The following is a 23,628-nucleotide window of genomic DNA, read 5'->3' on the forward strand; positions in this document are numbered from 1 at the left end:
ATGAAGATAGGCAGGGGATGCTTAAAACAGTAGAACCTGGAAGCTTGTACTGTTGTTCCTAGTGGATGAGGTTTCTCTATAAATACCATAAAGTCAATCACTTTTACAAAGTGTCACAATCCCTTGTACATGTAGCCATCAAACAGGGCCTGTTCTGCCAGGCACAGGTGGCACATGCCTGTAATCTCAGTGACTCAGAGGCTGAGGTAGGAGGATCACAAGTTCAAGGCCAGCCTCACCAATTTAGCAAGACCCTGTCTCAAAATAAAACATAAAAAGGACTAGGGATGTAACTCAGTGGTAAAGCACCCTGGGTTCAATCCCCAGTACCGCCCCGCGCTTTCCAAAAAGAAAAGAAAGAAAACAAAACAAAACAGGGCCACGCTCTTATGCTGCTTTCCAATTCTTGCAATTTCAACAAACCCAGGATCTCCACCAGCCATTAAACCAAGAAGTAGTGCTTAGCCTGTATTCCTAAAGAAAACTGATATGTTAATTGATTTGCTCATTCATTTATTTTCTCATTTAGTCAGTGAAGTTTTAACAAGTATCTTAGATGCTAGGGCCCTGCCTTGAGAACATGTTCCTATGGTCTCTGGTCTCTTGGGCACAGTACACTGATAAAAGACAGATATTTACCAAATGACCTTACTGATAAATGCCAAAGTAGTTATAAATCATGATTGACACCATGAATGAAAGGGACCCAATAACTTTATATTAACAAGAACGTAACAACTCAAAGCATGGGTGAATCTCATAATCTAATCTCAAAAAACTTAAGAACGAATATTATTAGACAGAATATAATAATTAGTTCATTAAGTATACAAAGATACAGAAAATATGAACAGTATAGATATCACAGTTTAATGGGCTTATAAAGAACTGCATACCCTGATGAGGAGACTGCTCACTGTATTCACGCATGGAAAAATCTTCACAAAACAGAAAAATGTCATAAAACAAACCTCCACAAATATCAATAATCAGTATTACTCATATTATATATTTATAACAATTCCATAAAATTTTGAGGGGACAGACTAGGGATTGAGCCTAGGAGTGTACTCCACTGAGCTACATCCCCAGTCCTTCTTATTTTTTGATACAGGCTCTCGGTTGCTGAGGCTGACTTCAAACTTGGGATCCTCCTGCCTCAACCTCCTGAGTAGCTGGGATTATAAGCAGGTACCACTGCAACCAGCTCCATTAAATTCTAAGTTAATAATAAAAAATATAATTTAATTCCCAAGATGTGTGAAAGCTAAAAAAAATCAAGTATCCAAATAACTAGAAAGTCAAAAAAGAAATGACAAGGGGAGTGTTAATGAATAAAAATTTGTGAAATATAGCTAATGGGGTTCTTAGAGATGTGCTGGAAGTTTAAATATTTTTATTAGAAACAAGAAATGACTGAAAATGAATGAATTAAGCATTCCAGCAAGTAGTTAGGAAAAAGAACCATAAAGTATGTCTCTGGGTTCAGTCCCCAGTACAGGAGGAGAAGGGGAGGGGAGGACAAGAAGAGGAAGAGAAAGGGGAGGAGAAGGAGGAGAAAAAGAAAAGGAGGAAGAGGAGGCGACAGAGGAGAAAGAGGAAGGAGGAGGAGGAGGAGGAGGAGGTGGTGGCAGAGGGGGAGGAGGAGGAGGAGGAGGAGAAGGGGGAGGAAGAGGAGGAGGAGGAGGAGAAGAAGAAGAAGAAGAAGAGGAGGAGGAGGAGGAGGAGGAGGAGGAGGAGGAGGAGGGGGGAGGAGGAGGGGGGAGGAGGAGGAGGGGCGGAGGAGGAGAAGAAGAAGAGGAGGAGGAGAGGAGGAAGGGAGGAAGAAAGAAATGAAAGAAGGGAGAATAAAATAAATGAAAAGAATGTGTGAAAGAAAGAGAAAAATGATGTCAGGAATACACAATGTGGGGCTGGGGCTTAGCTCAGTGGCAGAGCACTTGCCTGGCCCATGTAAGGTACTGGGATCGATCCTCAGCACCACATAAAAATAAATAAACAAAAATAAAGATATTGTATGTATTTATAACTTTAAAAATGTTAAAAAAAGGGAATACACAATGGGGGAAATAATGACTTCAGTAAATAGTGTTGGGACAAACTAGTTACTCACATGTAAAACACTGAAACTGGACTTTTATCTTAGACAATACCCAAAAATCAATGTAAAATGGATTGAATTTTTATACTTAAGACATAGAACTACAAAACTCCTCAAAGAAAACCTAAGGGGAAATCTCCCTCGCATTGCTGTTAGTGACCATTCCATGGGTATGACAACAAAAGCAAACATAGACAAGTGGGACTGACTGTGTCAAAGACTTGCACAGCAAAGGGAACCGTCAACAAAATGAAACAGCAGCCCATGGAACGGCAGCAATATCTGCAAACCATGCACCAGATAAAGAGTTAAGGCAGCAAGAAGGATGAGCCTTGAGGACATCAGCTAAGTAAGTCAGTCACAGAGGACGAACACCATGATCCCACTTATAAGAGGCATCTAAAATTGTCAAAGTCACACCATCAGAGAGTGGTATGATGGCTTCTAGGAGCTGGGAAGAGGAGGGAATGGGGAGATGCCGAGCAATGGGCGTAAGTCTCAGTTAAGCAATATGAATAAATTCTCTCTGCATGGCTTTGCACCTAGAGAACAATAAAATAACAATATTTTATTGTACAATTAAAATTTTTTGAGGGTAGATCTCATGTTAAATGTTCTTACAATTATATGACTTTGTGTGTGTGCAGTGCTAGAGTTCAAACCAGGGTCCCACACATGCTAAGCACAGGCTTTACTACTAAGTTGCTTGACGCGATAATTTTTAAAAATTAAATGTGAGTCATATGTAGACAACATGGAACCAAGTGGCCAACTGTCCAGAGCACAACATGCCCAAGTTTTATTGTAACTATCGAGATGCAGACCTATCCATGTCTCGTCATCTGTGAGAAAGACACACTACTGGAGAAGGAAACACAAAGGGAATGTTGGAAGTCTCCTATCAGAAACTGATGGAAGAGATGACTGGTAGACAAAACAATAGCTGCATTCAACAGAGAAGGACACCTCCTACTCTAGCCTCGGTATCTCCTCCAACAGGGGCAATGATCCAACTTCCTCCTCATCTGATATGATGCCAGCACCCCATAGGGAGGCCCTCCTAAGAGGACAGTGATGGGCCTCCTTCTCCTGGGATGATGCCAGTGGGACCAGCCTCTGGAACGAGGTCCCTGTGGGAGGCCACACGTCAAAACGAGACAAGGACCTCCAACGATGAGAACTTCTTGTCCCGTGACAGTTCCCATATAGCCGGGAATGACTCAGACAGACAGTAAGGGTAGAGGGGAGGCCTCTTTATATCAGAGTCACATTACTTTTTCTACTTCACCAGGAGATGATGGTGCTGTAACTCTGGGTGCTTCCTAAAAGCATCACAATGAAGACTAGCTCCCCACTTCCTATCCAAGAATTATTTTTGGAGGGGAGAAGATGGACACAAAAAGTGAAGTTTCCATTTGTATTGTGAAATGCAAAAATAAAATTGGCAGCTCTTTTAGTTAGAAATTGTGTTCCTGAACATAGTTGTCCCTCAGTACCCCTGGGGAGTTGGTTCCAGGAACCCCCTGCAGATACCAAAACCTGAAGATGCTTAAGTCCCGGATATTAAATGCCACAGTATTTGCATATAACCTACATATATTCTCCCATATACTTTACATTTGAATGCTATGTGAATAGTTGTTTGCTGCAGAGTCTAGGGAATACCGACAATTAAAAAATCTGTACACATACAGAAGTAATTTTTTTTCTAAATATTTTCAGCCTGTGGTTGGTTAAATCCACAGATGCCCGATCTATGGCTATGGAGGGCTGACCATACCACCAAAAGAGTAAACGAGTACATAACTAAAGAAGAAAGAAACCTAAATGGATTTGTGATTCAGAAAACTCATTCATTATGGAATGGTCAACAGTGGACAAACATAAATTAATTCTCAGGCTACTTCTAGCCATGTTCAAGAGAAAGCTATTGGCACCTTAGCCTTGGATGATGACAGAGAAGTTCCATAAAATCAAAAGGAATCCATGATGGCTTTGACGTGGGTGGTGAGGAAGAGGGAGGGGCACAAAGGGGGTTTCTGAATTTCTGGCATGGGTAATAGGAAGGGTGGTGTGCCATTTTCTTAAGTAATAGAAAAGAACTCTGTTAGGAGACATGATTATAGAGGAGGAAGATGAATCCTATTTAGTCACATTGATTTTGAGGATCCAAGAGAAGAGTAAAACAGACAGTTACACAGATTGGCACTCACAGTAGAAAACTACCCTGGAAAGAAAAATGGTTGGGCATACAGGTGGGAGTGGAGATCTTGAGAGTAGTTGAAGTCACAAACACAAATGTTTCATAGTCAGGTAGGGCAAAGTGTGACAGCTTTGTGTAGACCTCACTGAATGAAAGGGTTCTGCTTCAATTGCTTCCTTCTGAGTAAATAAGCACAGGATTTCTGGCTATAAAGAATTGGGTTTTTGAACATGCTGAATATGTTCAATACTAAAGAGGCAGAACTTTCAATGATTTATGTAACAACCCTGACGTGATTGGTTCAGTTCAGTCTGGGTTGGGCGGTGGAAAAGGTCAATGACAACAGAGAATTCCAAGAACAAAAGCAAAGTCTCCAAAACCAGACCTGGACAAAGACGTATCACAGATACATCCCATGGCCTCCTACACTCCCAGGAATTCTCCATTAATTCTCTTAAGGAGCGCTTAAGGAAGAAGTGCTACCTTCCCTGCGGGTCAAAACATGTAGGAAAAATTCTCAACCCATTTCATAAGCCCATCTGGACATTCCTGTCGTCTCCTCTTCTTACTCATTCCCTGTTCCCTGTGAGCACTTACCAGATTGTGAATTGTATTGTTCTGTAGAGAAAAAACTCAATAGAGTGAGGTCAGTTGAGCCTTCAGACCTTTGGATGTCAAGCCAGTCAGTCAGCAGTCCCAGAGACCAGACCAATGTGATTCTCCTCTCTGTGCTTGTTTCCAACCCACGTGTCTCTGATTCAATTTCCAGGAAAGGATTCTGGCAAAAGGTGAGCAAAGGAAGGACCCTCCTCTTTTCCAGGACACCAGGTCTGGAACTGAGTCCAAGAATTATAGAATCTCGGCTCTCAAGTCCTCCCCAGCCAGAACTCCTCTTTGGAACAGAATCAGGTAGCATTTGATTACAAAATGGTGAGGCTTTTCTAGCTCAGGGTAGACAGAGGTGTGCCCCTTTCTTTATACAAAAACCAGTTGAACAAGTCCTTGACTTATAGATTCCCTAGGACTCAGGCTGAATCAACTCATTTGGCTCATATCCCACTCTCAGATTGCTGACTGTGACATAAGACCGGGGGACAGCAAGAAAGGTCCCTCCTTGGGAAAGGTGGGGACCCCTGCAGGGCCCTGGGGAGAGTCTTGGAACTGCCCATAGATAGAGTTGGGGACACCAGGAATTTTCTTAACACCTTCTCTGTGTCAGGTCCAGCATATAATTATGTAGTCCAACCTTGCAATAGTCTTTATTTTAAAGAGAAATTGTTTCCAAAGTCCTAGGCTGGAGGCCTCATTCTGGGGATCCAACAAATCAGATCCAGTCACTAGCCCCAAACACCAAATAGAAAAACGCAATGGAGAAAAGCAGAAAGGGAGCTTTAACCAATGTAGCCACATGGGGAAGGTGGGAGGACCTGCATCCTTAGCCTTGTCTTTGAGGGGCTGAGACTCACAAATCTTCTCAACTTGTTGGGGGTCAGGAGATTATAGATACAGGAAAAAAGAGATGAGGGGGACAGATTGGCTAGTAAGAGGGAAGAAGAGTCCTGTATTTCCTGACAATGGGCAGACATATTCCAGGAACTTGGGCACCTCCTCCTTGTAATTCTTTCATGGTTCTTTCTGGTCCCTCAAAAATAGGGGAGATGAGGGTGTGGTAGAAATTCAGCTGGGTTATCAGGCAGTGCAGGATTAGGGTGGGGTAATTATTATTTCACAATGCATTTATTCTACCTTTGCTTCCTTTCAACATTCAGAAAAGTCTAGCGGTTTCCACTTTGGGAATCCGAGGTGCACCCTGTGGGAGCCTGCGTCAGAGCTGTGTCCTCTGCCTGTCACCACCAAGCAAGATTTACCAAAAGGGACTCTTGCTTTCTCTCATTACATTGTAAAATCCATAGACTTGAGGTGTAAATGTTTAGTGACATGCACAGTGTCGAGGGCCGTCACATTGAGTGACCAGCATTTTCCTTCCCTGGTCGGTTGAGGCTCTGTCTGTCACTTCGAGTGATCTGGTCACATCCAAGTGGCCCTAGACGGCTGCTCTGATTCTGGAAGTCGCGGAGTGTGTCTTCATGCACAGGCGTGCCTTCCTACTGCCCCAGGGTCGAATTACCCTACCTGTCCTTGTAACCCTGTCCCTCTTGACTTTTTTTGGATGGAATTTTCTAAAGAATAAGAGTCCCCCCACCCAATAAAGGCCCACTCCCCAGCGTGCTAGCTCTCTCTCGCCAGCCTCTCGTGACATTCCTCGCTGTCCCATTTGGGGGGCTTGAGGCTGAGGGCAGAGGAACTGTCCTGGGGCTTGAATTAAAGGTAAATTGTGTGTCTGTGTTTTATTTGGCATCCTAAGAAATTCACTCAAGCAACCCTTAGTCTGGCTGCCCGCACTGGTCGGGGGCAGCAGAACGACTATTCAATTCTCCAACATTTTGAGTGCCCTATCCTGCTACAGGGCATTCTAGAAATCAGAGCAAAATGACTCTGCTTTGGGGGAATTTATGTGAGTCCAGTGGACACTGAGATCTTCTTGATGAGCCTCAAAACTGAGGAGGATCGAGTTCGTTAGAATACGGAAGGTAGAGCCAGAAGCCTTACCTTCACCTTTCCCATCGTGGGCACAAAGAGGAAGACACAGACTTTCACAATGCATTTATTCTACCTTTGTTTCCTTTCAACATTCAGAAAAGTCTAGCTGTTTCCACTTTGGGAATCCCAGGTGCACCCTGTGGGAGCCTGATCAGAGCTGTGTCAGACACATAGAATAAGAGGAGCTCCTCCTAAATTGTCCTTTGTCTGCCCTCCCTCGCCATTCCACCTCTCCCTAATGCTTTGGTTAAAGAGTGTCCCCACCTAGATGGCTCCATGATAAATAGCACTAATTGTATCATCAACTAACACAAGAGTGTAAATTAACTCACAGAAGAGTATTGTGTCTGTCTAAAATGCAGGAGGCAGGAGCCTGTTGCCATGTCCTGGGGAAGACACACTCCCAGCCGAGGAAGGACCACCAGCCTGCATCTCCACTGACTCCTTTCCCTCCCCACAAAGCCCTTCACACCCCTGGGACCAGCAAGATAGAGCTTGCAGGAGCTAGTCCTTCTAATTTCTTTACAGCCAGCTTTGAATAAACCTGATTCCTCCCTGCTAACATGCAAATCCCCAATATCGGTGCTCTTCAATATTAGGCAGGCAGCCCAGACCAGACATTTCCTTCCGGTAACAATGATAGCAACTGAAAATCCTGGAACCTCCTGTACTGAGAACAGTATTTTTTTTTTTTTTTAGATGTTGATGGATCTTTATTTTACTCATTTATTTATATGTGGTGCTGAGAATCGAACTCAGTGCCTTGCACATGCTAGACAAGTGCTCTATCACTGAGCCACAGCCCCAGCCCTGAGAACAGTACCTTGTTGGGGAAGGTGCAGTCCTGGAAAGCAAGAGAGGAATTTAAAAAAAAACTCAAACTCCTTCTAGAAGGAAGCTGTGTAAGCCTGTGAGCAGCCCCTGTGTTGCTCCTCTCTGCCCAGTCTCTGCTTCCCTCCTGGCTGACCTCAAAGCAGGAATCTGCACATTGTACATTTATATGTAAGCTCTTCACCTCATGCTTTAAGAACCAAGAGTGAGTGACGAAGATCTACTTGGGAGGGGTAGCTGCGGTCTTTGTACGGCGTATGCTATTTCCTTGCCAATTTTGCATCAGTTGCACTTTCGAGTTAGTCTTTATGCAGATTTTCATGCAAACCTCCATTCTCTGAGGCCCCTCCCCCTCCACTTACTTCTCTGGCACCTTCTTTCCTAATCTTCCTCTCCCCACCAGGTCATTTAAGTTTCTGCCCCTTTGCTTCCTGCTGTCTATCTTGCCCACATTGTCCCCTTCCTTGAGATATGCATCTGGGGATACAGAAATTTTTAAGAACTGAGTTTTAAAAGAGAAGCAAGCGCCTGTGGGCTGCTGGAATACAAAATAAGCAACTCAAGTGCAGCCCAGCCCACCTCCTTGCACCCTTGACCTTGCACACAGAAAGTGGCATGGAGTAAAGGCATTGCACAAGCACAAGGAAAACTGGTGCCAAATTGCACAACTCCACCCTCAGTAGCCTCTAGCTACTGTCCCTCTATACATATTAGTACCCCAGACCCGGGGGTTGTTTCTCACCCTTGAGATAGCCCACATTCTCCCTAGAAAGTGCCTCCATTTAAATTCATTTCTACAAGGTTTGCAAGAGCCTCACTCATCCTGGATTGAGGTCCCCTCTTGGAAACTCCCTGGACTCCCTCCAGTGACACTTATGCAATGTAGTTCACCCTTCTTGAAATTTGCTCCCAACTGAGTGAGTCAGCAAATGCAAATCAACTCCAGGCTAAGGTTTCGAGGTTCTAGGTTTACTTTTGTACACATTATCTAGATTCCAGTACTGGGAAGTGTCTAAGAAAACCAGAGTTGGACAGAAAAGAGGCAGCAGAGACAGATTTTATTCAGGAGCCATTGAAAAGAGGGAAATGACCTGAGTATAGAACTTGGTTCCATTCCAAATGTGAGGAGGAAAAGTAGCAATTTATGGCTGGGGGTGGTCAATGAATGGAAAGCTACTAAGAGGGGTAGATTTTCCTAAAATGACCAGACAGTACACTTGCTGAAGGCAACCTAGGTAATCAATATGCCCTGGGTGATGGAGGGGGGAATGAGGGATTTGATGGATATTGAAGGTGACCTAATATTCAGAGTGGGGATTCTGGCTAATTTCACTTGACAGGAGTGTTTCTCCAACTGGAAAATACCATGGCAAACACACAGAGGTAGCGGCCCAATTGAGAAGCAGGTTCAGTGGAACCTGACTAGAGTTTGGTCAAGGCAAGAAACTCATCTAGATGGAGAGGTCAATGAGCCAGAATTCCACACCCAACGGATTTGCCCTGGAGTTGGACCAGGTGACAGATGTGTTTAAAAGAACAAATGAGATAGTTTGAAAAATAGATAGGAATGAGTGAGAGAGAGAGAGAGAGAGACACGGGGGATGGGAGGGTGACACAATAGGTAGAGGTGAGGTTATTTGGGTTGGGTGGTCCTTGCAGGAGCAGACACCGGAGCAGGACAGGACTGGCCAGGAGCACCCAAGGGAAGAAGAAGCAAGTGAAGCAAGTGTGAAAGGTCTCAGGTGGGAATAAGCCTGACCTGCTGTGGGCAAAAGGAGGGCCATGCGGCTGATCCTCAGAGAATAAGAAGACGAGCAGAGAAGGGGCAGCTGGACAAGCTGAGTCCTGTCAGTATCAGGAACAAGTAAGGAGGCAAAAAAAAAAAAAAAAAAAGTGAAGCAGTGTCAATTGCACATCAGGGGACATTTCAGAAAACCTGCCGCACAGCTGTTTGTCCCAATAAGCACTCCACTAACTCCTTAAGGTCACAGGGAGTAATTGGAAAAGGCATGGACATGGGGCAGTTCTTTTCCTTCTTTCTACAAGTGTCCTTTAAAATAAAGACTGCTGCAAGGCTGGATGATATAACCTGTGCATGGTACTTGACACAGAGTTGGTGTTTAAAACGTTACTATCTGTTGTGCAAAGCCCTGCAGGGAAATGTCCAGGTGCACTTCCCAGAGCCCTGGCCCTTGAACACCTCCAGACTCCTGAAGCTCATTTGCACACTTCTTTCTGACCCACAGTGACGTTTCTAAAGAACCACTGTCCACTTGGAACCATGGTACAGGCTCCCAGGTTGTCCTATTTAACTATCCCCTGCCCATCTTCATGAAGAACATACCATGTGTTACTCTGTTCCAGCAGGTTTGTATGGAATCCTGAAGGCTCCAGTTTGGCAGCACTGAACACAAGCAGTTCACACCCGTACACAGCAGCCCTCCAGCTGGTGAGTGAAGTCTGACAATTTGCCTGGCTTGGTCTTCACTATGGTGGCTCGAGAAAGGCCATGTCAGGCCTGTGGAAGGGAAGTCTTCTTCCTGTCCCCTTCATAGCGTAGCCAGGTGTTCAGCAGTCCACCTTGACCCTGGCAAGAACTCACAGCCCAGGTACCCCATCTCTGTTCCCTAGTGACCATTCCGCTAGAGAGTTGCTTAAGCAAAATGTAGGACCCCTCCCAGCCAGTACCAGGCACTTGTGTCTGCCTGCTTCTTCCTTGTGCACATCTGACATACAACTAGATCTCTCTGGGAAGATTCAAATCACCATGTAAATATTTTCTGCATGACATAGTAAGACCCATTTATTCACCTGTTTAAGAGCCAAATGAGCCCTTTAAGAAAACCCAGCTTGTCCTCACCAGTACACTGAATGCACCCAGAGTGGCACATGTATGATTTATCCTCCAAAGTTTTCCAGACCAACCCCCCTTTACTTGCCATGACTCATGGTTCCCCGTCTTGAGGGAGATGTAGGAGGGCGAAGGCAGCCAGGGCAAGATTTCCAGGGGCAGGACCAGACCAAAGGAGCATGGAGAGGGTCTTCCAATGAGGTCAACTTCCCAGGTAACAAAAATCCTCATTGACACAAGGGGGGACCCCCAATCAGAGAGATACTTTCATACTTGTGCCCCTAAACCCGGAATCCAATAGAAAAACCAAGATAGACATGTGGACATAGGGGACACCAATGACCAGTAGTGAGGAGAGCATGGACAGGGAGGGAGGAAATAAAGGGACCATAAAAAGAACAAGCCAAGGCAATCCCGCATTGTGAGCTCCTGTAAAATTAAAAGAAATTTAAAAGTATCCAATATATATGGGTACAGAGTAAACATCTTCATTCATAATATTATGGGCATAGAAAGAAGGGATGAGACCAAAGCAAGACTGAAATTCTGTTGGGCAAACAAGTCCCATAGCTCCATGGGATCTGGGGCACATGGCATTGTGATGTTCTCTCCAAAAAGCTTGTGTGGCTCCGCCCCTATGGCCATGTTGTTTGCAGCCTAAGTGGCCTTTCTGTTGGCTTGACTCTGCTCAATTCCTGCCACTGTCCTAGGATAATGTGCCACATTATTGGCATTTCTTAAGCTTGTGGGTCTCCATTGCACCTTCAGCTTCCTCCTCCCATCTCCTCCCATACTGCCCTCTCAGCGGGTGACCCCAGGGACTCTAACCCTGCTGCACCTTCCCTGGCCTCCAAAACCTTCCTTTGAAATCTTAGTGGAAGCCTCCATGAGCCCCTCACTCCAGCATCCTGAAATCCTGCAGAACCAGAACCACGTGGTTGATGTCAAGGTCTGCTGCCATCTTGAGTAGTAGCCAAGCCTCCAGGGACCCTGGCTGAAGCAGCCCCTGAGTGCCTGGGTAGCTGAGCATGTTGAAAAAACTTCCTAAACTTCTTTTTAAAATTAAGATTGCCCCACTGGTCTCTTCTCAAGAGAATTTTTACTTTTACTTCCTTGAATCTGAGAGGTGTGTGGTCTTGCCAATTCCTAAAATGACCTCAACTCAAGCCATCTTTCTCATTGTTTATGGGCAACATCCTTAGCATTTCTTTAGTGGTGGTAATTAAGTCTTTAACAACTACAACTTCCTTAGCCCCAGCTTTACTCCTGTCTTTCAAGTCCAAGCTTTTCAAATATTTCTGCTCTGCTTTCTGCTCCTGAATATCACAATAAACTTGGCTAAAAGCCACCAGCAATATCTATGCCACTGCCTAAATACTATGCTGCCTAGAAATTTCTTCCACCAGATAAAAAATTGATATCAATTTTTGATTCAGAAAGTCTCAGGACACTGGCAAAATTAGACAACTTCTCAGCCAGAAGACAACATGGATGGCCTCCAGTCCAATTACCAATAGAGTCCTCTTCCTGTGAACCGCTTGATCCCTGTTTTTACTGTGCACAGTTCTATTGGATTCTGTTCTTCTACGCTCCCACCAGAAACACCTATTAAGCTTCACTTAAAACTAAAGCTTTTCCAGCTTGCATCATTAACTTTTCCCAAATCCTCCAACAAATTCCAAAAAAGCTCCAAAAGCTTCTGAACCACATGGTCAGGTTAGTCACAGCAACAACCTCACTTCTTTTTTTTTTTTTTTTTAATAATTTTTTTTCTGGCAGATTGAGACAGATCTACTCTAGACTAACTAATTCTTTTTATTTTTTAGTTTTCGGCGGACACAACATCTTTGGGTTTTTTTTGTATGTGGTGCTGAGGATTGAACCTGGGCCGCAGGCGTGCCAGGCGAGCGCGCTACCGCTTGAGCCACATCCCCAGCCCCGTAACCTCACTTCTTGATATAAATTTCTCATTAGTCAGGGTTCTCTAGAGGAATAGAACCAACAGGAGATGTGAGTGTGTGTGTGTGTGTGTGTGTGTGTGTGTACATATATACATATATATATATGATCATAAAAAGGGATTTATTAGATTGGCTTACAAAATCAGAAGCTGGATAGTCCCACAATGGCTGTCTGTAGGCTGGGGAGCTGATGCTGGAGCCTCAGAACAAGAAGGATCAATGATGCCACCCCAATCTGGGTCCAAAGGCTTGGAAACTCTGGAGATCACCTGTTCTCAGGTGATCACAGCATCAATCAAGTGTCTATTGAAGAAGAATCAAGCTTGCATCTGCTACTGCTTCCTTGTTCTTCCAATTTCTATTACATTCAAAATTTTGACCTATTGGACAGTGCTGCCAATTCTTAAGGTGGGCCTCCTCTTCCATTTGCTATCACATATGCCAATCATTCCTAGAAACACCCTCATTGACACAGCCAGAAGCCTCTTAACCTTAGGCCTCTATATCCAATCAAGTTGTCAATTCAGATTAGCAATTACAACATCCATTCCAGCCATAAAAACAGAAAAAATTAACATGAAGACTACACCACACCTATGGGGGGTTCTCAATTTAAATCACTCATATACACCTTTAAGTGAAGAGGAGCAATCACAGAGGATATACCCCACAGAACCTGCTGTATATAACACAATCACCTGATATGCAAGAAGAACCCCATTCATTTGAAACCTATAGGAAAAGCAGAATCCTCAAGATCTCTCCTCTCTCTCTCTCTCTCTCTCTCTCTCTCTCTCTCTCACACACACACACACACACACACACACTGTGCACAGTTCTATTGGCATTCTGTTCTTCTAAGCTCCCACCAGAAACACCTAGTAAGCTTCACACACTCACAAACAAAAAATACCATATCAAAACACATCATTAATCATCATCAAAGAACTATCAAGGAAAATATACCACAAAGCCCACTTGGAAGTATATGGAAAGATTTACAAGAACATAATATCCTTTTTTTTAATATATTTTTTTGTAGATGGACACAGTATCTTTATTTTATTTATTTATTTATTTTTATGTGGCGCCAAGGATCGAACCCAGTGCCTCACGCATGCAAGACAAGTGCTCTAACACTGAGCTACAACCCCAGCTCAAAAACCTAATATCTTCATGCAAGATAAGGCTTTGCCCTAAAAATACCCACATGTTGAAGTAGGACAGATGAGGCTAGAAACCAAGGACTAGCAGGAAGCAGGTTTGTTGACTGCAGGGTTCAGAGGAGGCTCTCACCGAAGAATTCTTCCTATGAACACCAGATCCAGAAAGTTTTAGAATTTTACACGCAGTATGTAGGGGAAGGGCCTCAGAGGTTTACAATCTGCAGAAGTTCACCTAAAAGTAGGTTTATTCTATTGCACTGGGCAATCTGGATACAACCCAGGTCTAGATACAAAAATAAACCAAGGACATTATCTGCAAAAATCAATACCTGGGAAAGGGGGAGTTCCCCGCCCCCACCCCTACCCCAGCTGGTTTCCTAGGAACCTAATTTGCACAATTTCCTCTTATCTTTGGGTTGTAAAGGACTTTCCCTAGGATCTAACTACTTTTCTTTGAAATGTAAACAACCCTGAGAAGGCTCCCCACCCAAAGCCTCATTAAAGGAGCTTGTGTTCCCTTATCACATTCTGCTTTTGTAAACAAACTTCCCACCTGAGAACTTTCACAATCTATATATCATTTTAGACTAGAAAATTTGCAACACTAGATAGCCCATAAATGTTGTGAAAAATTAGTAAAGGGGTGCTCAGCATCTAGAGTGCTAACTCTCTTCAGTCCCACGGCCAATTTTAGTTATTGTGTGACAGAGAAATAGAAAATAGGAAGCTTAAATACACTGAATTCTTTTGCAGAGATTCTTGCTGATAGTCTAAGAACAATTATGGTGAGGGTTTCTGGAGAAGCCTAATTAAGATTTTCTGTTGAGAAGGTGTGCCACTATAATGAAGAGTGGAAGAGAATTCCATTTCAACAAATGCATAAAACACAATATGGCAATACAAGAATACAAAAAAACTAGGTGACATTATGTCTCCTGAAGTCCATAATTTACCAGCAACTGATTCCAAAGATATAGACACCGATGAAATGCCAGATAAATAATTCAAAAGAGTGATTACAAAAGTGATAAATTAATTTCAAGATAACACAGAAAAATAATTAAATGAATTAAGGAAGTCAGTACAGGATATGAATGAGAATTTCAATAAGGAGACAGAGATACTGAAAAAGAACCAAACAGAAAGTTTGGAAATGAAAGGCATAATAAATCAAATAAAATATTCAATTGAAAGCCTCTCTAATAAAGTAGACCATGCTCAAGAATTAATCTCAGAACTACAAGACAAAATGGTCAGCCTTGAACACTCAGACAGTATTAAAGAAAAAAAGTAACCATGACCATAATATATAAGATCACTAGGGCAACATAAAGAGGCCAAATTTAAGAATCATTAGAATTGAAAGGGGTCTGTGAAATTCAACTAATGGGATGAATAACCTCTTCAAGGAGATAATAACAGAAAATTTTCCAAACATTGAGAATGAGCTGGACATTCAGATACAGGAAGTATTCAGAACTCCATATAAAGAAGATATTTAAAAAAAGAATCTCTCCATGACATATTATGACTAAAATATCTAACATGCAAAACAAAGATAGAATTTTTAAAGTCTCAAAAGAAAAATGTCAGGTCCCATTAGAGGCAACTCAATCAGAATACTTCTGATTTCTCAGCACAAACTCTAACTTCCATGACAGCTGGAAATGAAAGGTTTCAAGTTCTGAAAGAAAATAACTGTCAATCAAGAGTGCTATTTCTAGCAAAGCTAACTTTCAGAATTTAAGAAGATATTAAAAAAAAAATCCAAGATAAGTAGAAGTGAAAAGAATTCATGACTACTATGTTGGCACTACAGAAAATACTTAAGGAAATACTAGAAATGGAAGAACCAAAACCAAGCCCCAGGGCTCACAAATGGACAAATCTCATTGGAAGAGTAGCTAAGGAATGAGAAACAAATTAAACATTAGACCAAATTAAACATTAGAAATAAAACAAAATGTCAGAAATCAATAAATATCTTTCTATAGTGACATTAAATGTAAATTGCTTCAACTATCCAATTTAGAGAAATAGACTGGCAGAATGAGTTAAAAAGCAAAACCCAACTATGTATTGTTTGCAAGAGACTCAACATACAGGCAAGGACAACCACATGCTGAATATACAATAACACAAAGGATCAATGATATGAAGAGTTGGTTCTTTGAAAAGATAAAAAAGATTGATAAACACTTAGCTAGACTAGCCAAAAAGAAAAAGAGAGGAGATCCAAGTTAGTAAAATTGGCAATGAAAAAGGAGAAATCATAGATATTATTGAAATCCAAAAAAATTATTTGAAAATATTCTGAAAACTTATACTCCAAAAAATTGGAAAATCTGGAAGAAAGGGATACATTTCTAGACATATTGACCTGCCAAAATTGAAACAAGGAAACAGAAAACTTAAGTCAACCAATAACTAGCAATAAGACAGAAGCAGTAATAAAAAGCCTTCCAACAAAGAAAAGCCCAGGACCAGATGGATTTTTAGCTATCTTGTACAAGACCTTTTGAATAAGAATTAATGTCAATGCTCCTCAAATTATTCCATGAAATATAAAAGGAAGGAACACTTATAAATTCATTCTACAAAACCAGTATTACATTCATTCAAAATCAAATAAGGATACATCAAAGAATGAAAACTACAAACAAATATCCCTGTTGAACTTAGATTCAAAACTTAAGAAAATATCAGTAACTCAGATTCAACAACATATTAGTAATATTATACTTCATGACAAAATTGGTTTTATTCCAGGGTGACAAGAATTGTTTAATATATGCAAAACAATAATTTTAATTCACCACATAAATAGAATTAAGGACAAAAATCACAATGATCTCAATGGATGCAGAGAAATACTTTGACAAAATTCAGCACCCATTCATGATAAAATCACTGAAGAAACTAGGAATAGAAGGAATTTACCTCAATATTATAAAGGCTATATGATAAGCCCAAAGCCAACATAGGAATGAGAAAAACTGAAAGCATTTTCTTTAAAATTCAGAACAAAGATGACTGCTCTCACACTTCTATTCAATTTAGTACTAGAAATTCTAGCCAGAGCAACTAGGCAAAAGAAGGAAATAAAAAAGACAAAAATAGAAAAAGAAGAAGTCAAATGATTACTAAAAGAACGAACAAGGCTCCTCGTTGGTGCAAATGCCCGTTTATTGAGGAACAGTCTTCATATTTATAGAGCTGGGGGTGGTTTGACAGTTGGCATGGGGTGCTGTTTTATTGGTGGGTAAGGATCAGGTGAGCAGCAGGGCTACTCTGATTGGTGGGTAAAGATCAGGTGAGCCGGGGCTGGGGATGTGGCTCAAGCGGTAGCGCGCTCGCCTGGCATGCATGCGGCTGGGGTTTGATCCTCAGCACCACATACAAACAAAGATGTTGTGTCCGCCGAGAACTAAGAAATAAATAATAAAATTCTCTCTCTCTTAAAAAAAAATCATAAATGTAATTTTAAATAGTAGAAATAGGAAAAAACTACTTAAAAAAAAAAAAAAAAAAGATCAGGTGAGCCAGCAGGATTAGTCTGATTGGTGGGTAAGGATCATGTGAGCCAGCAGGGCTCACCATTGGATGGCAGGATCATGTGAGCCAGCAGGGCTCACCATTGGACAGCTCTTCTTGGGGGACGGGGAAGTTAGTCTTTGGAGCCGGGCGACTCCCAACAATTACTGTTTGCAGATGGTATGAATCTATAATTAGAAGAGCTTAAAAAGCTCACAAAAAGACTGCTGGACATAGCAAATTCAGTAGACATTTACAAAAATCCATTGATTTACAAAATCAATGGAGAAAAATTGAAAGCATTCCCTCAAAAAACTGGATCAAGATGCCCTCTTTCACCACTTCTAATTAACATAGTTTCTTGAAACACTGGCCAGAGCATGTAGACCGATGAAAGAAATTAAAGGGATACAGATAAGAAAAGAAGAACTCAAATTAGCACTATTTGCTGATGATATAATTCTATACCTAGGAGACCCAAAAAATTCCACTAGAAAACTCCTAGAACTAATAAATGAATTTAGCAAAGTAGCAGGATATAAAATCAACACCCATAAATCAAAGGCATTTCTGTACATCAGTGACAAATCCTCTGAAAGGGAAAAGAGGAAAACTACCCCATTTACAATAGCATTAAAAAAAAAATAAAATACTTGGGAATCAACCTAATGAAAGAGGTGAAAGAATGCTAAAGAAAAGAATTAAAGAAGACCTTAGAATACGGAAAGATCTCACTTGTTCTTGAACAGATTTAATATTGTCAAAATGACCATGCTACAAGACCACTATACAGATTTAATGCAATTCTGATCAAAATCCCAATGACATTCCTCATAAAAATAGAAAAAGCAATCATGAAATTCATCCGGAAACATAAAGCAATCCTTAGCAAGAAGAGTGAAGCAGGTGGCATCAGTATGCCAGACCTTAAACTATACTACAGAGCACTAGTAACAAAAACAGCATGGTAATTGGCACCAAAATTGACTTGCAGACCAATGGTACCGAATAGAGGACACAGAAACAAACCCACATGAATACAGTTATATTAGACAAAAGCGCCAAAAACATACATTGAAGAAAAGATAGCCTCTTCAAAATGGTGATGGGAAAACTGGAAATCTATATGCAACAAAATGAAATTAAACCCCTATCTCTCACAATGCAAAAAAACTCAACTCAAAGTGGATCAAGGACCGAGGAATTAAACCAGAAACACTGTACCTAATAGAAGAAAAAGTAGGCCCAAATGTCCTTCATGCTGCATTAGGCCCTAACTTCCTTAATAAGATTCTTGTAGCACAAAAATTAAAATCAAGAATCAATAAACAGGGGGCTGGGGTTGTGGCTCAGCGGTAGAGCACTCACCTCACACATGCAAGACCCTGGGTTCAATCCTCAGCACCACATAAAAATAAATAAGCAAAATAAAGGTATTGTGTCCAACTACAACTAAAAATAAAAAAAAGAATCAATAAACAGGATGGATTTAAACTAAAAAGCTTCTTCTCAGCAAAAGAAACAATCAGTGAGGTGAAGAGAGAGCCTACATTTTTGGAGCAAATTTTTACCATGCGCACATTAGATAGAGCACTAATCTCTAGGATATATGAAGAACTCAAAAATCTTAACACCAAAAAAAGCAAATAACCCAATCAATAAATGGGCCAAATGAACAGACACTTCTCAGAAGGTGACATACAATCGATCAACAAATATATGAAAAAATGTTCAACATCTTTAGCAATTAGAGAAATGCAAATCAAAACTACTCTAAGATTTCATCTCACTCCAGTCAGAATGGCAGCTATTAAGAATACAAACAACAATAAGTGTTGGCAAGGATGTGGGGGAAAAGGCACACTCATACGTTGCTGTTGGGAGTGCAAATTGGTGCAGCCATATGGAAAGCAGTATGGAGATTCCTGGGAATGGAACCACCATTTGACCCAGCTATCCCACTCCTCGGTCTATACCCAAAGAAATTAAAAACAGCATACTATAGGGATACACCCACATCAATGTTTATAGCAGCTGAATTCACACTAGAGGTGAATTCACCAACCTAGATGCCCTTCAGTAGATGAACGGATAATGAAAATATGGTATATATTCACAATGGAATACTATTCAGCATTAAAAGAGAATAAAAACATGGCATTTTCAGGCAAATGGATGGAATTGGAGAATATACTGCTAAGTGAAGTTAGCCAATCCCAAAAAACCAAATGCCCAATGTTTTCTCTGATATAAGGATGCTGATTCATAATGGGGTTTGGGGTAGCATGAGAGGATTAGATGGACTCTATATAGAGCAAAGGGGAGTGTGGGGAAGGGAGACCACTAACATGCCACCTCTGCTGCTTTCCCTGTCCAGGGGAAGGATAAGCAACATTTGTCACTGTCTGGGGCACACACATGTCCCCCACGCACAGCCACCTCCAGGCATGGCCTGCTGAAATATTACTAGGTTTCATGTGAAGGGACCAACTTAGAGTGTCCACTTGGAGGGCAAAGTGAGCACGGGCAAAGCCAGGCTGCAATATCAACCATCTCATCATGCAAGGTCCTGCCTCTCTCAGCTGCTCAGCAGAGGGAGCCCCAGAGCCCTTCAGGTTACCCATGAACCCACATCAAAACCCCCAAAGATAATGAAGGCACGATCACAAACAAGGACAGACCCAAGGCCCTGACAGCCCCTGCAGATGTAGAGAGATCTACATCTCTCCCTCTTCTACCATCCCCCAACACACAGTCCCCAACACATACCTTGGGGCTGGATGTTACATGGCAGATGGTCAGATCAGTCAAATACCTGGGCATGATGTAAGTGCTGGGGACAGGACCAACCATCCTTCTGATGTGGAGTCCCAGCTAGCGGGCAGTCGACTCAGCTGGGGCTGAGCTGCAGGACAGGAGCACACTCCCGTATTCTCCTGCAGTGTCCTCACTGATGATCCTGGCCAAGGGAGGATCCTGGTGTCAGGACCTCCTGTGGGTGCAACAGAAGGCGGCGGGACTTCTACTCCTGTGTAGCAGGTGGACCCTGGCTTCTGGAGAAAGACCATCCACACCCAACCAGCTCTCTACTGAGGTGTGATGGGGAGAATAGGATTCAGAGTTAGGAGAGAGGTCAGAGATGCTTGCTATTCTAGATTCAATGGTTTGGATCTAGAATATTCCCAACAGGTTCATGGGTTGAAGGCTTGATCCCCAATGCAGCAGTGTTTGGAGGTGGAGATCTTGGAAAGTGATTGGATCGTGGATAAACCCACTGGTGTATTCATAGCTGGACAGACTACTGGATGAAAGCCCTAGGAGATGGGACCTAGTGGTGGGCATGTATCTAGCTGGGGCCCAGTCCTGGAAGGGTATGTTTTGTCTTCAACCCCTTCCTAGCTCTCTGCTTCTGGCCTCCACCAGTGGGGAAACAGCTTTCCTCTACCACATCTTTCCACCATGATTTCCTGCCTCATTACAGTCCCAGAAACAATGGAGGCAGCAGACCATGGAGTGAAATTTCTGAAACCACTGAGCAAAAATAAATTTTTCCTCCTTTAAGTTGTTTTTCTGAGGTATTTTGTCCCAGCAATGGAAAGCTAACAAAACCACTGCAGACACCAGGAGATGGCGATGCTACTGAAGATCATGGTGAATGACACAATGCTCTCAATTTGGAGAAGGTAAAAATGGAGCCCTATTTTCAAAAATATCATATTTTATTATAAGAGTTGAAAAACATGAGCTGAGTGAAGTTCTAGGGAAGGCTCATCTCCCAGCCGTGCCTGCATGTCACGTCCTGACCACCAGGGGGCGAGAAGGGCATCACTCTTTACATGACTTAGGACCCAGGTAAAGAATCCAACCTGCGAAGTGTACCCAGGCTGAAAAACGCTGGATTCACACAGACGAACTTAACTCTCATAACAATTCAGAAAAGAAATTCATGTGCAAGATCGCCATATAACTTGCTGTGTAACTGGAGAAATTAGGGTCCCTCTGAAGTTCAGCTCTTGGAAAGATACGGTAATTAAAAGTAAAATATTTTCTAAAACCAAAAAAAAAAAAAAAAAAAACCTGTCTACAAAGGTCAAAGAAAAAACTTATTATTAGATATGTTTAAAAACAGAACGTAATACACATCACAGGCAAGCAGCTAAGAGACAAACCTAACCTTTTTACACCAGCAGACCCAAAGATTCCATGCATATTTTGAAGATAAGAAATATTAGTCCTCAAGTCAGAGGACTTGACAGGTCCATTTTTCAGGCAGAGTTTATCCTAGATCCATCTGGTAATTGGGATGATCTCCGGTTGGCTAATTGGCTTTTCCAGAGGAAACAAACTGTCTTATCTTTCAGACAGAAGGTAATTTTGCAGTGAGCAAGGTGCCCACCCAGTTAGCCTCCCTCTTCCAGAAACTGAGAGATTGGGCTGCTAACTCCTATAATGTTTGCATTTCAAAGAGATGGCTCCCAGGTCCTCGAGAAAGTCATTCCTGGGCCCTCCAGCTGTTAAGTGGCCTATATAGGTTTCTCGAGAATTTATGTACATTTCAAAGAGGAGAGATTCTCTATAAATTTGTGCTATAAGAAAAAGGAGGCTGGGGGACTCCCTTCCCTTGTGTTCAAGTGGGAGAGTTAATCTTATTTTTAATTGGTCTTTACTCAGTCAGTAAAATGAGACTTCTCTCCTGAGCTGACGTGAGGGAGGTAAGTGTCCAACACTGATTGACACCAAGGTCGTTTTTCCCAGTGGGGGTTCTGGTTTGGCTTTCAGGTTTCCACCTACATCAACGTGTCTGGCAGTTCAGTGAGACTGGGAGGTTGATCAGGCGATCAGACCAGACGGTATGGATGGTTCCTCCAATGTTGGCCCCTACCCTCCTTTGCTACATTCCAGAAAAACTGAACTGGAAAGTTATTAAATATATTTGGTATGCCCTTACACTCTGGCCCTTCTCTGTCCTTTAGGCTCCTTTGGTTCATGAATTCCCAACTGTCATTCTATAGTTTAACAGAGGTATTCTTCCTTGCAAGACTCAGTGTTCTCTCTGTATGTTTGCATTTCTGTATCAATTTGGGATGGGAAATAGCCCAGTTTTCTTCATATGGCCCATAATTTTCAGCAACACAAATATCCAGATTCTTGATACACAAAGGTCAGAAAAAGGGTGGGGAGAGAGAGCAGGTGCCAAAACATTGGAATTTCTGGATTTTTCAAAGGTTCCTGGAGAGTTCAGGACAGAAGCTCAAATCAGAAACGCCCAGGGGAAAATTGGGAAAGCCATTTCAGGAATGCACAAAAGGACAAATAACTCTTACAGAAGGCAGGAAGCCAAGGGCTCCATTAGAGACTCAGAGAGACGTCAGAGTCATGTCCATCTGGAGCAATCAGTGCATACCAGGCCTCCTGTCTGTCCAGGGCTTCATGTTGTTCGCTTCCCGTCGTTCTTCAGGGGCAAGCAGGATAATGCAATTCAGATAGTACGTGATTGACACCTGTGTCTCCAGATGCGTAGCAACTAACCACCTATGGAACTGACCACCTGAAATGGAGCTAGTTCCAACTGAGAAGAGCTGTGAGACTAAAATGCATACTTGGCTTTGAAGATTTTATACAAAAAATATAAAGGGCATTATGTATTTTTATGTCAATAAAGTGTTAAAACAATATTGTAATATATTAGGTGTAGTTAAGATATATTTATTACATACATATGTTGCATAAGTTCTTCTGTTTCCTTTTACTTTTTTAATATAGCTACTAGAGAATTTTAAATTACATATTTTTATTGGGTAGAATTCTTTTAGAGTAAAAGAAAACAGCTTGGCACGATGGAACACGCCTGTAATCCCAGCGACTAGGGAGGCCGAGGCAAGAGCATCACAAGTGCCAGGTCAGCCTCAGCAACTTAGTAAGACTCTGCCCCAATTTTTTTTAAATTGTTTTAAAGGATGAAGGTGTAGCTCAGGGATATAGTATCCTTGGGTTTAATCCCCAGTATTGAATTTTTTTTCAAAAGGGAATTAAAGAAAACAAAAAGTGCACACTTTAGCACTGCCATGTGACTTTAGTTGTATCTCTCAACAACTCTGTCCCTTTATAAAATAGAGATCATCTTTATAATGCTGCTTCATTCACTTGACTCAGCAGGAGAGTGTGGTCTGGGAATTTTAATGTAACTATGGATGTGAAAATCAAGGCAAAGTATAAGGTGTGGTTCAAATGGGTTTAATATCAGTAATGGACCATGGGTTTACTTCCCTTCCTCACCCACCAATTAATGGTATTATTCTGGAACATTCTCTCCTTGCCTCCTTCTTCCCAGTGGGAATAATGACAGGCACATTAGGTGCATGAAGATATTCCAAGCCTTG

Source organism: Callospermophilus lateralis, chromosome 16, assembly GCF_048772815.1.
Source record: "Callospermophilus lateralis isolate mCalLat2 chromosome 16, mCalLat2.hap1, whole genome shotgun sequence".
NCBI lineage: Eukaryota > Metazoa > Chordata > Mammalia > Rodentia > Sciuridae > Callospermophilus > Callospermophilus lateralis.